General features: G+C 37.3%; 1 pseudogene; it reads left to right on the plus strand.

The window, feature by feature from the left end:
* Positions 1-13,836: 13,836 nt before the first annotated feature.
* The window catches only part of LOC145782836 (uncharacterized), a 30,788-nt pseudogene continuing 26,138 nt past the window's right edge, over positions 13,837-18,486 (plus strand).

The following is an 18,486-nucleotide window of genomic DNA, read 5'->3' on the forward strand; positions in this document are numbered from 1 at the left end:
TTCGAGGACAAATGAATAAATTATTATCATCGTATTTGTCTCAAAGAAAGCAGTTTATAAAACGTGAAGACACTTCATCAGACCTTAAAGAATAGATATTACTTGCGGAATACCACAAGGTTCGGTGCTAGGTCCACTTCTTTTTCTTTTGTATATCAACGACTTGCCCTGCAGTACTAAAATGAGCTGTATGCATATGACACAGTTTTTTTTTACCTCAAGTAAAACATTGGAAGCTGTTCAAGAGGAAGTAAACATAACTAAACAAAGAAATGCTGCATATCAATGACTGGTTAAAAGCGAACAAACTAACTTTAAATTACACTAAGTCATCATTCTTACTATTAGAGGAGCATGAAACAAAAAGCTTTGATTATGAACAATTTAAAATACAAGTTAACGCAAATGATATTATTTATAGAACAGCTTCTGCAAAGTACCTCGGAATTAACATTGGCGAGAATTTAGTTTGGAAAGTGCATATTGACGACATATGCTAAAGACTTTCAAATTTTCCGGAATGGCCCGTTTTGGTGAGTCCGATTCGGTGAGTCCGATCCCTTAACGGGGGATTTTTTCAATTTTTTTTTAAATTATCGGGTACCGTAGCCTAATTATCATTGCGGTTTTAGGGTTAGGGGTTTGGGGTTAGGGTTAGAGGTTAGGAACTCACCGAATCAGACTCACCGAATCGGACTCACCGAATAGTAGCAGACCCAAAATTTCTGGACCTTTTTTCAAATAAGAAAATACCTGAACAGAAAAGTGTTACTGAGCCTTTACACTGCAATGGCCCACACTATTATTAGCTATGGAATCGTCAGTTGGGGTTCAGTTTCAAAAAAACAATTAAATCGAATATTAGTCTTGCAAAACAGAATCATACGAGCCATAACATTTAGCAAACAAACAACTACAGCAGCTCCGCTCTGTCAGAAGTGTTGTGTACTACCTGTAAACCTCATCTATAAACATGAAATTGCAAAAATTATGTTTAAGTACAAAAGTGAACAATCTTTACTGGATACTTCCAAACTCAAAGAGAAATACACTACCATAACACAAGATCCTCTCAACAGAATAACTATTTTTTGCCAAGAGTTGAAACGAAGAAGTCAAGCTCTAGCCTCAAAGTGCAAGGTCCAAAAGTATGGAATGAAATCCCACACTTTCCAACGTCAATGCCTTCAGTGATAAAGTAAAATTACATTATTTGAAAATGACGACAAACCAGTTGCCTACATGAAAAGCAACTTAGCCTACCTCTACAAACAATTACGCTGTTTAAGTTGACTATATCAAACACTGACTTATTGCCGTTCATTGTTTAATGCCATTAGCCAATTCAAGTGCTTTCTTCAATCCATTTGTGTCTTCATTAATGACCAGTTGGAGCAGCTGACTATACGACCAAATGGTCTTTCGCTGCTCCTGGTTAATCAGATTGAATTTGTTAACACTGAGCGTACTTATGCGTTCCTCTATGTTCATGAACTGTTTGTTATTGTGATGTAAGCTTATTGTGTATCGTACTGTTGTAGAATCTGATTGGCAAATAAAGTTCTTTCTCTCTCTCACTCTCCAGAAACTTCAAGCCGCAACTTAGAGTCAGAAATTACACTGTCACCAAGTTCTTCCTAAGAGTTAGGAAAGAGGTATTTGGCAGTCTACTTTGTCTTAGCATTGCAAATGGGTTTTGAATGCAATCTAATTTGGCATTGTCCAATTCTTGAAGAAAATGAAGCAAAGACTCAATAACTTTTGATTTCACATCATTGTTAGCAAAAAAAAACACATATGTATGATGTAAATCAAATGTAGTTATTATAATACTATCTGAAGCCTTTACAAATTGTTTCACCTAACGGATCATCAGAAGGTCTTATTCAAATAGAATCTATATATAGAATCTATGATTCTATTTGAATAAGACCTTCTGATGATCCGTTAGGTGAAACAATTTGTAAAGGCTTCAGGTAGTAATAACTATAGTCAAATTGGCAAATGCGCGGTTGGACAGTTTTTACGATAATGCGCCGTCCATCAATTTAGAGTATCAAAACAAGTATAAACCGGTGATTCAATTCGATAATATCAAACCTCCATTTTTACACTCTGACTACAAAAAAAAATTAAGCCTATATCACATCAAAGTTAGGAGTAATCAAGCCTTGATTTCAACGACCTAATTTTCACGCAAAATCAACTTTACGACCGGATTTGCTATCTTTGATCTGCCGCCTTGCAAGGCAACGTGATAGAGTTATTTTCCGCTTTAGTCCAACGTCGAGTGGTTTCACTTTTACCTGAATGGGAAAATTTCTACTTTCTGGCTTTCTTTCCCAATTAAAATCATTAATCAGTGCATTCGAAAAGGTTTTCGAGAATTTAGTTATTACGCGGTGACGCTCATTTTTGTGGTAAACAACTTTATCTTGCTTCCCACTCTTTTCCTCCGCAATTCTCTTTTAAATACCGGCGCGCGTATCTTGCTCCTCGCTCGATAAGTTGGAATTACGTAATTCATTATGACGCAACCAAAGGCTTTGATTTATCACATGGCTCAGTAGCCCAGACAGCAAAATCCGTCATTTTTACATTGATTCAACGTCCGCAGACGTTGAATCAATGTAAAGTGACGGATTTGCTGTCTGAAGTTGAATGATCAAAACTACTAAAAAGAAGTTGTGATTTTCTCTTTGAAATGTCAGAACAAGCTTAAGAAAATACAGTGAGGTTGTGATTTTTTTTTTAAAAGGTCAGAACGAGCTTAAAAAATATAGTTTAACAATAACTATTAATTAGCCTAGCCTGCGCTATATATTCTTATATAAATAACGTATTTTTTGAAAAATGTAGGCTTCCTAATACTTTACTCTATTTCATTATTCTAAAGCTATCTTTTCTTTTACAATGGCTTCTTTGTGGACTGAAGACATAATGCAGTTAGCTCTTGAAGAAATCAAATTTGGCACCAGTAGCGTACGAAAAGTTTCCAAGAAATACAGTATTCCAGAAAGCACTATAAGGGGCAGGATAGCAAGGATGGATGACGTTCCTGCACGGAAAAAGGGTCGGAGGCCAGAACTGGATGAGGAAGTAGAGGCGTCCTTGGCTCAGTGTGTGAAGGTTCTGTGCCAGCATGGGTTTAGCCCACGGCAGAGCGACATTCTGGACGTGGTTCAAGAATATTTAGAAATCAACAACTTCAAAACCAGGTTTACATCAGGGAAGCCGGGTTATGATTGGCTACGCAATTTTATGAAACGTAATCATCTGTCCATGAAAAGAGCTAATATGATAAGTAGCGCAAGAAAATCTGCTACATGTAATCCGTTTATTATTTATGGTTTCTACGATCTCCTTCGGGAGGTGGTGAATGGCTACAACCTGCAACCGCACCAGGTGTGGAATTGCGATGAATCTGGTTTCCCACACGATCCAGCAAGATGCAAAGTCGTGAGTCCACGTGGAAAAACAGCTTACAAAGTGACTTGTGGAGCAGGTCGGCAAAATACAACGGTTCTAGCTAGTTGTAATGCTGCAGGTGATGTGTTATCCCCACTGGTCATCTTTCAAGGAAAAAATCTACAGAGTACGTGGAAGGGTACTAACGAACTTAGTGGCACTACATACGCTGTCAGTGAGAATGGGTGGATGGACAGTGACGTGTTTCTGGAGTGGTTCCAACATTTTATTGCGACAGTAAAGGTGAGACCCATTTTGCTATTGATGGACGGACATCTCAGTCACGTGTCAGCCAGAGTCATAAAAACAGCTATGGACAACAATATTATTTTAATCAAATTTCCACCTCATGTCACTGATGTATTACAGCCACTAGATGTAACTTGTTTTGGTCCATTAAAACGAAAGTGGGAAGAGGTTCTTAATAAATGGTGTACTGCCTATGGAGCCAAGCAGGCACTTGGAAAGTCTTTTTTTGTGGATGAACTCTGCAGAATTTGGCGAGACTGCCTTAATGAAAAAAACGTCAAGAGGGGCTTTGAAACTACTGGATTATATCCAGTAGATGAGTCGAAATATCCAGGAGAGCGTTTAGATAGACGGCTGGTGAAAAGATACGAAAAGTGGGTGACAGAGGGAAAGTCTATAGAAGATGAAGATTTGCTTGCCACAGCTTTAAATACGCCCCAGAAAGGTAAGCCTGCTACTGCAACACTTCCTGCTTCCAGTAGCACAGCTACAGCGATCACAGCAGAGGGAATGTGTGATTGCAATGTCTGTTTGGCTATTGGAAAAAAACCTGACCTTCCACCTAGTGATGGAATGGAGTGGGTAGCGGCGTGGATTCCACGGCCTATTGCACTTGCACAACCGCAAGATAGTGCAACAGCTAGCTTTGAGGAGCTGTTGCTAACCAAAATAAAGGAGCCAACGTCACGGCCCCCACAGAAACGGCGAAAGGTGGACTTGAAAGGACGGGTGATAACTAGTGACGACTTTTTAAAGGCAATTCAAGAAAAGGAGGAGAGGATTTCAAAAAAGAAAAGGGGTGTTGTTGAGAAAGAAAAGCGAGTCAAGTGTTCCCTATTTTCGCAAGCTTCTAGTTGGGAACATAATTTGAAATTGTTTTGGCAAACTATGTCTCCACCGAACGATGAAGCATCAGTCAGAAGCCGATGGTATGCATGTATATATCCCTCAAAGAAGAAGAACTTGCTCTACATTGGACGTGCATTGCGTCGGTTTCTAACTGAGGAGGATGGTCCAATAGAAAGTCTTGAAATAGATTGCTGCTTGAAGGAGCATACTGGCGAGGAAGGAGTGTATGACAGCACGCCCTCTCACTTACCCAAGGACATTGATATTTTCAAGGCAGATAACGTAATAGCTTTGGCGCAAATTGAGGCCCTTCGCGGTGGTCGATGGCAACTCAAGAACTTTCAGGAAATTAAAGAACTGTTTGAAACCGTAGAAAAAGAGGACAGGACTGTAGCGTACCAACGCTTTGTTAAAAACTTCAAAAATTAGTTTGTTTATTTAATCTCCTCTATTTATAGAGAACAATGGAACTAAAACCTTCACAGCTGCATTTCTACTTTCTTTTACCACCGATCGTCTCTTTGTTCAAAGCACATTTTTGTTTTTATTGTATTAGGGCTATCTTCCGACTCTTTTCATTGTATTGTTGCATCACAACATTTCGTAGCGTAAACAATATCTTTCCCAGGTTGACATAATCGAATAAACGAAATAATCCAATCAACAATGAGGTAACGGTGATAAAAGTTCTGTATTAAAGAAACGTGTTTTTTTTTTACAAAACTAGGAAATGAATTGTCAGATCTAGAGTTAAAACGATCCCAGCCATCAAAGTCGATGCTTTAACGTTGATTTAACGTCTAACGACGTTAAAACGACTTTTTGCAAACTGGGCGAGTGTGGCAATAATTGACAGATTTATTTGCTGTTGTTCAAAGACGTAATTCACTAGTTAATCATGGACCGCGTATTAGCAAATGCACGAGCGCGTTAGGCCAACACGCGACGCGCATTCATCTTTATTGCGTGAATGCGCTAGTAATAGCGTTAATTACCGTGACGCGAAACCACAAGTCGTAAGTTTGTGATTTTTTGCACGATCATAGAGCAGTACTAGACGAACATAACTGAACAAAAATAAGACGAATTTTCCGCTTATTAAATGATGTAGAATAAAGTTTTTAAAAAACCTCCGCGCATTTGCCTGTTTGACTATACATTTGATTTAATTCGCTCTGCTTTGCCTTTTTGCTTGGCATTGAGCACTTTTTGTAGTATTACTAGTTTTCATTGTTTTATGTATGATGTATGTATAATTGTATATGTTGTAAATCCTTTCCACATTAATTTAAGTTGACGTTTCTTTCTTGTGAAAAAGCTTTCGTCTGTGATGTGTGTAAAATCTTCTCTTAAGTTAATCATTTGAAGCTCCATTAGCTATAGTTCAATAATATATGTTTTATATTAGTTTGTGTAACATGGAAATAAAAGACTGTGCTTTCGTTAACGTTTGTGTAATATAATTATTACTTTTCAAGATGTCACTTTTGTGCGCATGGTTTGTGCTTTTATGGATATAGAATTTAACTTGCAATATTTTTGGAGATAATACAATTTGGGTAGAGAGGTAACTCTTTTAAACCATAAACAGACATAACTCAGCAACAACACTACATTTAACATTATAAAAACAAAAAGCGAACGTTTTCGGCTAGTCATATAGCCCTTTTCAAGCCTATAAGAAAATACATTATTAAAAGAAATGCTAAAGAATCATATAGCTGTGATATTGCTGTGATACTATATGATTCTTTAGCATTTCTTTTAATAATGTATTTTCTTATAGGCTTGAAAAGGGCTATATGACTAGCCGAAAACGTTCGCTTTTTGTTTTTTGTTTTTATAATGTTACATGTAGTGTTGTTGCTGAGTTATGTCTGTTTTTGGAGATAAGTATTCGAGTATTCGCACTGTTTACCAATATTGAATTTTTCGCAGTTTGTTACTTGTGTTTCAGGTTATAGGCTGTTTATCCTGCAATATTTTTCATACTTTGTGAGTCTTTTGTTTGGTCAACCATCGCTAATGTACCACTAATTCAAATCAACAATTCACTGCACCTTTTACCATGAATCAAAGTGAAGCAATACTGGTAAAGCTTGAAGTGCTTGAAGATTGTGAACCATATGGAATCAATAACCAAGAACAAGTGGTGCAATTGAAAATTCATGAGAGAAGTCACACTGGTGAAAAGCCATACAAGTGTGATTTATGTGAAAAATCATTTCCACAATGTAGTAATTTAATTCGGCATAAAATGATTCACACTGGTGAAAAGCCATATAAATGTGACATGTGTGAGAAATCGTTTGCACAGGTCAGTCACCTGAAAGGTCATATGCGAATTCACACTGGTGAAAAGCCACGGTGCACGACAAGTGGGCGAGACAAAGTGGGCGATACCAGGTGGGCGACAAGTCAAGTGGGCGACGAGTCAAGTGGGCGACGGGTCAAGTGGGCGATGGGCCAGGTGGGCGACAAACCAAGTGGGCGACGGCCAAAGAGGGCGACAGTAGCGCAAGTTTAGCTATATTTTCTGTTTTAGATCATAAAATATGACTTTTAATTTTTACTTTAAAATACAATGATTGAGGCAATGAGAGTTCTGACGCTGAGTTTCACGAAGCATTGGAAGCAACATTTTCATTATTTTTTGTGGTCTAGTAGAGCGCTTGTTGTTTGATCTTAATTTGCACTGTGACATCATCTTGACACATTATTTTGCAATTTGCGGCGTCACGGTTTGTCGTGAAACTTAAGCGAAACCCCTCAGAAAAGAAACAAACGAATGCCCAAAGAGTGGTTGAAGTCTGTCTACTTCGGGGTAGGAGGCTTTTATTTTCAAGGCGCAATTGTGCAGTAGATGCGCAACACATGTTACATGCAGCAGTTTAGGATATACCTCTTTTAAGACTTTTCCAGCGCAGAACATGTAAGCTGCTGCGTCAGATATCAATAAATTCACTTGCTCTCTGTTAATTTTGAGTTTTTTCACCACATCGTCAAGTTCGTGTATTATTTTCTGACTATTTGGCGATCTGTCTAACACAGAGCAGACCAAGATCAGCATAACACAAGGTATCAAACAAGCAACAACTATTTTATAAATAGATCAAACACAGAATTTGGCAAAAAGTCTGTGCAGATATTGGGACCAATGGTCTGGTCAGAGGTTCCAAGTAGGCTAAAAAACTTATCATTTCATTGTTACAAAAAAGAGATCAAAACGTTAATTTTACAAAGCTACAGTGCTTCGTAAGTGATACTGATATGTTATGGAAACCAACTTGCCAGTTTCATTATTATGCAATAGAATGTTCACTCGGAAACTTGATTAATCTCTGCTTGCTTCTTGGAATTTTGTGTTTAGGCCTACATTATCTTAAATATGTTTTTTTTTTTTTTTTTTGGTGCGTATGTTGAAGCGCGGGAACGTTTTAACGTTTTATTTTTTTTCTTGTAAGCTTATTTTAAATGGCAAAATTGTCATTTCCGTAGGGTGGCAATTGACTAGTAGACCGTATGGTCGTCTCGTCTCCCTGTCGGTATGGGAACTTGTGTAACTTTGCATTGTGTATATTAATTGCATATTTCAAACATGTACCTATGTTCCAGGAACATAGTTCTAGAACATTGTTCCTGTTACTGACAAATAAAACATTGATTTTTAGCTTGCCTACCCACTGACTGAACTTCACATGACGTCCCACTTCAATGCACAGAAGTAGAACAGATTCTGTTGCAACACAATGCAATGTGTGACCTCATAAAATATAGGTCTGTGACTGTAAGTGTTATGTAGGGTATTCCTTCAGTTTGCCTTCATTCAATCAGAAATTGCCTTACTTTCTTAGTGCTTAATTGCTTCACCGCTTAAATTGGTACTTTTTTATTTAAAGTATACAACGGTATGACTTTATAACTCAAAAATATGACTACATAACTTAAAAAGCTGATTTATGACCTAACCAGGAAAATTTTACTTTATATGACTTCATAACTTTCTTAACATACCTCATAGGGATGCGGTTTTTGCGTTAAAATTGATTTCACGACTTACTGATGCATAGAAAAAAATATTACTTTAAATGGCCCTAGACATCATCTTGACACATTATTTTGCAACACACAATCCAGTCTCTGAATATTATGAACACTTGCGGTAGGTCACTAGGTCAGCTAGTGCTGAGATCTTAACAACGAAGTAGCTGGTTTGGTAGGTACATGCAATAGACATTTGATTTTTTGTAGTGATTTTCAAGCGAAACAGAAGTTTTTTGTTAGTTGTTCGAGTGTGTTATTGTTCAAAATACATGTAAAAACTTACATACGAATCATTAACTACGGAGATTAGCATAAATTTGATGCTCTAAAAATAAAGTCACATTTTTCAATTTTTAGGTCATAAACAAAATGGCCCTAGTAATGGCTGTCCGTCAAAATGTTTTCTGTAAACTGCTGATGCAGCTACACAGCGTCTAGACTAGAGCATTCGGATTAAAAAATATCAGTTGACTTTAAGTGCCCAAGTTAAAATTATGACTTATGCCTCTTGAGAAGTCCCACATAGTCTGTGGTGGATCCTGTCCATTAAAGTTTTATTGGTACTTTCACATACAACATTGTAAATGTAAGTTAATAGCAAGTCTCTATGAGACATTGGATTTTCGCACATACGATTTATAGCGTCTAGTCTACTCTACAACACTAATTGTGCGCTGTTTTTTTTTTTTTTTTTCGGTCATTGACCGATATGAACGTTGAGTCTTTTCTCAGATAAAACACGACAACGTTTCTCAGCGAAACTTAATCTTGTAGCTAGTCAGGAAGTGCAAATTTTGGTTTGTATCAGCTATTTGAAACGAAATATTTTCATCAGAAAAAATGACCGAAATAAATAAAAAATGACCGAATTTTTACAAGTTATTTCGGACAAATGACCGAAAAGTCTAAGCGAAAAAAACAAAAACAGATTGCGCGTGCTATGTTGGTGGCTGTAGCGTTTTCATCAGCATCGATGGTGGCCGGAAGTTTTTGCAACATACTCCATCGATAATAAATTAATGATGTTTGAAATTCTTGATGATACCTTGGTCTGAAGGATGGACAGAAGAAGTGTGTGTTTGCTGGAAATAAAACACAACTTTTACTTACTTAAGGTGAGTTTTGTCGATGTTGTTTTTACGATGGTTGTTCAAGAGCTTTTCCCGTGCCTTCCATATCCGTGAAATTTGCGCCTGTGCCACCTCAAATTTTGCTGCAACAACTCTCTGCGACGTTTTCCTCTTTAACTCTCTGATTGCAATTACTCTTTCAGCTAAAGCCAGATCTTTTCGTTTTACAGATTTGCTTTTATGGTCTGGGGTTACAGACACTTGTCTTTGTTTTGATCGCATGCGCCTGTCCCACCTTTACTTCATTTCGCCCATTGCGGACAATCATTCGATTGGTGACCTATATATATATGTAGGCCACGACATTCTGAAGAAGCGTGCTCACAAATTGAAATTACCTGAATACTTGGTAGAATGCGTCAGAACGTGCGTAAGACTTAGCGTCAGAACTTTCATTGCCTCAATCATTGTATTTTAAAGTAAAAATTAAAAGTCATATTTTATGATCTAAAACAGAAAATATAGCTAAACTTGCGCTACTGTCGCCCACTTTGGCCGTCGCCCACTTGGTCTGTCGCCCACCTGGCCCATCGCCCACTTGACTCGTCGCCCACCTGGTCTTGCCCAAGTGGGTATCGCCCACTTTGTCTCGCCCACTTGTCGTGTACCGGAAAAGCCAGTAGGTTATTTTTCGCTTTCAGCATTCTTTAAGTTCATTCAAATCAGTGATTCCCAACCGCGGCTCTTAGAGCCGCATGCGGCTCCAAGCTAGCCTTCTTGCGGCTCTCATTGACCCCTGAAAATCCCACAAAAAATATAAGAAATCTATTTATATCTACTTATAAATATTAAAAATATTATAATCCACAAAAAATACTAAAATCTACTTATAAAAATCTAAGGGAAAGTCACCCTGTCTCGAATTGCTTCCACTTGGCACTGTTATTACCACTCAACAAACCTCAAAGATAAGAGGCTTTGTCAACTTCGTCACTCATGTCATATGTATTTTCAGTGGTGGTTGACATGTTCATCGCCCGCTGATGCTCCATGGAATGATCTAAAGTTTTACAAGATGCTGTTCACTTATAGCAACATCGATAACTGTATTGCTCTGAAGGCATTAAAGAAACACCTTTGGTACTTGACAGAGGAAATGATTTCTCTTTCTCTATTCAGAGAACACACCCCTGTTGAAGAAACTTGGTTTATTGCTGATCGAATGCTACAAGGCATTGATACACACTCAGCTAGAGATGTACCGATACCAATATTTTGGCCGATACCGATATCACTTTTTTGGGCCGATACCGATATTTTGGCCGATACTTTAGTGTTACAAAAAGAAGCAATTTTGGTATTTGCAAGTAATTATACAAAATGCTAAGTTTTACCTTATTTGCATAAAACTATTAAAAAAAGCTTTGAATTGGCATAATATGCACAAAACTTAAAGCACAACATCCAAAGTAAAACCACAAGATCTTGCGCTAAAACACAAGCCGTGGCATCACCGCTACTGACACAATGACAAATTAGTCTAAAACCAAAAAAAAGCCTAAATTCAAACAGTAAATAAATTCCAAAATACCCCACAAAACCAACCAACAACCACAGTTATCACCACTTGCTGCTGACAAGTCAAAGAACATATATGTCTTTTGATGTTGCCTATTTGCGTTACACTTTTGTGTTTTTTTTTATAGTGATACTTGCTCTTCGCTATTTCTGTTACGTTTAGATGATGTCACGTCATTATGCTGATTTGAGATATAATAATTTTGTTCATAACGTTGTGTGGATAAAAAACTTTTACAAATTTTATATTCTGCTGAGAGTAAAAAGAAACATAAATGATAAATATTGGAAAAATTGAGTCTCCTTCACAACTTAAGAATCGAACAACGCAAAACTGCTGAAACAAAACGTTTTGTTTAAGTGAAAGAATCACTGTAAGCAACCAATGTTAAAACGTGCGCGCAAGAAGTCATGGGAGTGTGACGTATCAAAAATTTGAACGGGTTGTTATTTTTCTACATCAATGTGACGTTAGTTACTACTTTAAAAAATTTATATCTTTGCTTCTGTAGAAAATCCGCAGCAAACGCCTTTTTTTACGTGTTTAGTATCGGCCAAATTTTGCCGATACCCATACCGATACCCAAAAAATGGCCGATATCACCGATACCGATATATCGGTACATCTCTACGCTCAGTCATCCCAAAACAGCGACATGGATCTGGGTTTGAAAAACCAAAATTTCCACAACACTTTGGGCCATCAACAAGGCTTGGTGATTTAGTTGGACAAGATTCATGCTATTTTATCAACTTGTTAAACCTGAACCATACATTTTTGCACCTTAAAAGAAAATCTGGTAAATGTCCTCGGAAGCAATGTAATTAATGACTGTGCTGATAGGTATATAAAATTAAGCTCAGACTTCTTGGGATCTTCTCACAGCGAAGACCATTACCAAGACACCGTGCAAGTGGCAGAAAAACACAGAAAGTGTCAACCATTCCTTCGCAAAAGAAGCACCCAATGTTGATGATGCCCAACTGCCTCTTTGACGATTATATGCATGCATCATTAATCATGTTAATATGTCAACCAACTGGCTTGGATACTAATCGTACTTGCAGTTTTTGAAAAAATCTAACTATTTGCAGGATTATAGATAACTTAAGCCCGTATTCTAAAATCGAACTTGAGTTCAAGCTGAAACTCAAGTTTGACTTGGTCCATGCATTTGGTATACCATAACCCAAGTCCAACTTGTGCTCCAGCTTGAACTCAAGTTGGATCTTAGAATACGGGCCTTAGTATCATCCATGTCCTACTTAATGAGCGTTAGCTGTTGCTGTGTTATTATTCATGATTCATGTCCCACTTGTGTTGTCGTCATTGAATTTTTATCCTCCAGGACGGAAAAACATCATTGAAGCACAGCACATAGTAGGCAATTTTTGCAGCACTCGCTTTGGAGTTGCCTGTAATACACTGTTTCCAGTGACTTACATTAGTCTGACTGGAATTTATTTTAACTACCCATTACTGGATGGAGGCAATCATTTAGACCTTTCTTGCACGTAAGAAAACAGCAACACAGTGGTTTCAGTAGCTGAAATTAATGTAAACACTCTTTGGTGCGAAGACCAATGCTCTAAGCACAACACACCATGTTGCTGCCTGCTTAATGGAGGTTGTGTGAGCCCCTGCTGTGCTATTACTTATTGTATTGTCCTATTACTTCATAGATGGTTTTTGATAATATTGTGTCATGTGATTAATTTTGGTGCTGTGTCAGTTGCCACTTATGTTTGGTTGTTCACATCGTATGTTTGGCGATTCAATATTCATGCCAACTGCTTTTCTTATGTTGTGCAAAAATGAAAAAAAAAAAATTTTGCTCAGATTATTATTTTGACAGCATTTTTGAATTAAAGTGGGGTATGGCAATAACTTTAGTGGGGTATGGCAATAACCCAACAACCCATGTCTATCTAAAATGGTTTTTGAGTTATGGCGATTGGAGTAGGCAGAAATTTCGGAGTTGCGGTGGGGGGGAGTAAACGGGGGGCCATGAAATTAAAAATTATTTCCAGGTTATTTTTTTCCCAAATGGAACAGAATTAACTTAGGGACAGATCAAAATTCAAATAAAGGGAGCAAATGAAACACCCTAATGTATATGTTGTAAATCCTTTCCACATTATTTTAAGTTGACGTTTCATTCTTTTGAAAGAGCTTTCGTCTGTGATGTGTGTAAAATCTTCTCTTAAGTTAATTATTTGAAGCTCCATCAGCTATAGTTCAATTATATGTTTCATATTAGTTTGTGTAACATGGAAATAAAAGACTGTGCTTTCGTTAAAAGTTTGTGTAATATAATTATTACTTTTCAAGATGTCACTTTTGTGCGCATGGTTTGTGCTTTTATGGATATAGAATTTAACTTGCAATATTTTTGGAGATAAGTATTCGAGTATTCGCACTGTTTACCAATATTGAATTTTTCGCAGTTTGTTACTTGTGTTTCAGGTTATAGGCTGTTTATCCTGCAATATTTTTCATACTTTGTGAGTCTTTTGTTTGGTCAACCATCGCTAATGTACCACTAATTCAAATCAACACATCACTTCACCTTTTACCATGAATCAAAGTGAAGCAATACTGGTAAAGCTTGAAGCACTTGAAGATTGTGAACCATATGGAATCAATAACCAAGAACAAGTGGTGCAATTGAAAATTCATGAGAGAAGTCACACTGGTGAAAAGCCATACAAGTGTGATTTATGTGAAAAATCATTTCCACAACGTAGTAGTTTAATTCGGCATAAAATGATTCACACTGGTGAAAAGCCATATAAATGTGACATTTGTGAGAAATCGTTTGCCCTCGTTGGTAACCTGAAACGTCATATGCGAATTCACACTGGTGAAAAGCCATATAAATGTGACGTGTGTGAGAAATCATTTGCACAGGTCGGTGACCTGAAAGGTCATATGCGAATTCACACTGGTGAAAAGCCATATAAATGTGACATGTGTGAAAAATCATTTGCACGGGTCGGTGACCTGAAAGGTCATATGCGAATTCACACTGGTGAAAAGCCATATAAATGTGACTTGTGTGAGAAATCGTTTGCACAGGTCAGTCACCTGAAAGGTCATATGCGAATTCACACTGGTGAAAAGCCATATAAATGTGACCTGTGTGAGAAATCGTTTTCACAGGTCAATAACCTGAAAGGTCATGTGCAAATTCACACTGGTGAAAAGCCATATAAATGTGATGTATGTGTGAAATCGTTTGCACGGGTCAGTCACCTGAAAGATCATATGCGAACTCACACTGGTGACAAGCCATATAAATGTGACGTGTGTGAGAAATCGTTTTCACAGGTCAGTAGCCTGAAAAGTCATATGCAAATTCACACTGGTGAAAAGCCATATAAATGTGACGTGTGCGAGAAATTGTTTGCACGGGTCAGTTACCTGAAATGTCATATGCAAATTCACACTGGTGAAAAGCCATATGAATGTGATGTGTGTAAGAAATCGTTTGCACAGGTCGCTAGCCTGAAAAGTCATAAGCAAATTCACACTGGTGAAAAGCCATATAAATGTAATGTATGTGAGAAATCGTTTTCACAGGTCAGTCACCTGAAAGATCATATGCGAATTCACACTGGTGATAAGCCATATAAATGTGATGTGTGTGCGAAATCGTTTGCACAGGTCAGTAACCTGAAACGGCATATGCGAATTGACACTGGTGAAAAGCCAAAATGTGATGTAGGACTATGTGAAAAAGTGGTTCCGTGTGTTAGCAATTTGAATAGTCAAAAGATGGAGAAAGACTCTGGAGAAAGGTTATAGGAATGTGATTTATTGTTATTATTTGTTTATTATTATGTTAACTATTTGTCTGCTTTTCCTTTGTTTTTGGTGAATGGATATTAATAGATTGTTTTGTTTGATTGGGATTACTTTGTATGCTACCTTGTTACCATGAATATAGATTATCGCTTGTGATATTTTTGAATGTTTTGTATTGCTAATCGTCGTATAACACGGTCGGCAACCTTTTTCTAACCGCGGGCCAAAACCAAAATTTACAAAGTTTTGGCGGGGCCATAGCTCACATTTTCCATTAGCAAATTATTTTTTTTATAAAGTTGTCACAACTTTCGAATTTAGAAAATTTAATCAGATTAAGTCCTGATTTCATTAACAAAATCACAAAATATAACATACATTTATTGCTAGAACAACATTAATGTGAGATTTTGCAGTTGTTTTGATTTGAAAGTTTTTGAAGTTCAAGCCGTTTGTTGGATAAGGAAAGAAGCATGACATCTTGCAAGTGGTCGTCAAAAAATGTTGTTCTCAAGTTGTTCTTGGTGAGTTTCATTGACGAAAATAGGTTTTTACATACGTAAATGCTGCCAAATAATGACCCCCTTTTTTGGCATGATTAATCAAGTTGGGATATTGTTTCCAGATTCAAGAAATTTTATAGAAGTCAAGCAATGATACACTCTCGGTGTGAAATTTCAATTTTAGCTTGTTTCTGGACTGCAGCTCAACTCCATTTGATAGCCTACTTCTCTTGCATTGTCTCCATCTGTGCATCAGATGGAGTAGGACTTAATACTTTAATGTCGCTTTCGAGAGAACGAATGTCACCCAAGCGGGATGAAAATGTGTTGTATCATAGAAACAAATGACGTATTGCTCGTAGGTTTGTTCTTCTGCAGTGTAGCAAAGAGAGCATAATTTGCGTTTTCCAGTTGACTTTCCCAGAGTCGTAGTTTTGTTTCGAATGCGTGTAGGCTAGGCCAGGGGCGCCGGAAGCTGGGGGTTAAGAGGGAAGATGCCCCCCTGCCCTCAATGTTTCTATTAATGGAGGGGCAATGGTGCCCTTTTAAGGTCATGTAAACTACTGCACATTGTGCAATATAACACTTTCTGCTATTCGCTTTTACCCTAATTGTAGCCTAATCTTTCATTTTTGCCTTAAAAATAATATTCAGTTATTCACGGCACAAAATTCTGCAACACAGTAGGTTACATCATTATAACATAGCATGATGTCCTTCATTGTATACCGGACACTTGTATCATTACTCGATAGTGAGCTGATAGATGAGCGTTATCGCTGTACGTATCTTATCTTAAAATTTAAAAAAAGTTGGCTTTTCAGCAACAAAAGTGTCCGTTTTTCATAATCCTTCCTCCCCCCCAGTCAAAAATCGTTCTGGCGCCCCTGGGCTAGGCTTGCACGCATCCACATCTTGTGTATCAATTGGAGCTTTCCCTAAAGGTGCACATTCAAGTTGTACAGATGTGATGTTAAATCGACCAGAAATGCCAAATTAGAACAGAATCTTGTTAATCTACGTGCAAACATGTTCTGTTAAAAGCGCCCTAAATTAAATCATAAATGTTGGTTATTCTCCTGTTTGGGAGAGAGGCCGTAGGGTAGCAAAAGCAGGCTTGAGAAAAACGTGTTTGTGTTTTTTTGTGTTTTTTAATAATTATTTGAAAAAGGTAGTTCACGCTTATTTCACTTCAAAATGAATTTCGGAGCCGGAGTCGAAAAAAGTGACTTTGTTCACCTCGGCTAGGCATGTGGTGAATGCAAAATTTAATGAAGAAAGGTTATTGGTCAGATGATTAATTTGATTATGTTTAACAAGATTTTATGTTTGAGCCTTGGTAGAGAGCTTGACTTGTTGCAGGCTACCAGATACATATAACACTCAGTAACATTAGCGGGAATAATTATAGGCTGTATCTTTAAGAAATAAAGAAATGAATTTGAAAATTTTACATTTTAAAGCTGTACAAGCGACACTTCAACAGCACTATCAACAACTGACACGAATTCAATGCAGGATAGCCTACACAAATTGGTGAGGGACAGATCACATGATACGCACAACACAAAACATTAAATAATAGTTTTATTGCAGCCTGATGCTATTATTGCGCACAGATGTCCAATTCTGCAGTAAAATGTTGTATGGTGTGCAATACGCATAAGCAAACATCTAGCGTTTTGACAAAGGGGGCCCGGAGTGAGAGAGGGGCCGGAATGATTCTTCGTTCGTTACCCCTAGTGAAAATTTCTCACAGAAGCCCTGTAGGCAGGTCATATAATAGACTACTATAATTTGTAAAGCGGCGGCGGGCCAGATGATTTTCCTTGGCGGGCCGTAGGTTGCCTACCCCTGTATAACTTTTCGTGATTCATTTCCTGTGTTTCTGGACAGGAGTCGTTTGTGGTATTTTTTTAACATGTTGAGAACATGTTCTCACCCGACTATAATTAATCTTTGATTGAATTTCAAACTACACCATGACTTGATATTGCTTTATTTGTGTTTTCTGATTGTTTTTTTGTCACATTGCCTTAGGTTTGTTTTTAGTTTCCTTGCTGGTTTGATTCTGTTGTTTACTTTAGTTTGCAAGATAACTTTCTTATTAGCAAATTAGACGTCTGATTGAGGAAATGTTGATGTTGCACTACAGTCTATATTGCTTAGTAAAGTATGGATTTAAAAGACTTGTGCCCTAGCATAGACTCTTAACTGCGGATCCACAAAGTAAAGGCGCCAAACAACAATGGCAGCAAGTTTCGACAAAGCTACCGAACTGCTGATAAAATGAATAAGAATGAACTTTTGAAAAAGAATAATGTGTTTAAACTAAATAAGAATTTTTTGACTTATATTTGATTTAAAACGTTGTTTCAACTTCAATAATATGTCAACAATCTTGTTTTCGTGAATATAGACTGCAACCTGTGATTGTTTTGATAATGAATATTCTCACTGTTAACCATTATTGAACCTTTCCTATTTCCGTTTGGTAGCCTACTTGTGTTTCAGGTTTGTTTTTGTTTTTTTTGGATCCTGCAACATGTTGCAAAAAGACTGCTTAGTGTAACATTGAAAAGAATTATGGTTCTTTTGTTTTTGAATATAACAATGCGGCCACAATACATGTATAATTTTCTTGGATTTAGCCAAAGCCTTCGACTTTGTAAACCACCACATATTATTGAAGAAGTTGGAACACTATGGCATTCGAGGACAAATGAATAAATTGTTATCACCGTATTTGTCTCAAAGAAAGCAGTTTATAAAACATGAAGACACTTCATCAGACCTTAGAGATATTACTTGCGGAATACCACAAGGTTCGGTGCTAGGCCCACTTCTTTTTCTTTTGTATATCAACGACTTGCCCTGCAGATATTACTTGCCAAAAAAAAAAACCTCTAATACGAAA

This window comes from Aplidium turbinatum, chromosome 14 (assembly GCF_918807975.1).
Source record: "Aplidium turbinatum chromosome 14, kaAplTurb1.1, whole genome shotgun sequence".
Taxonomy (NCBI): domain Eukaryota; kingdom Metazoa; phylum Chordata; class Ascidiacea; order Aplousobranchia; family Polyclinidae; genus Aplidium; species Aplidium turbinatum.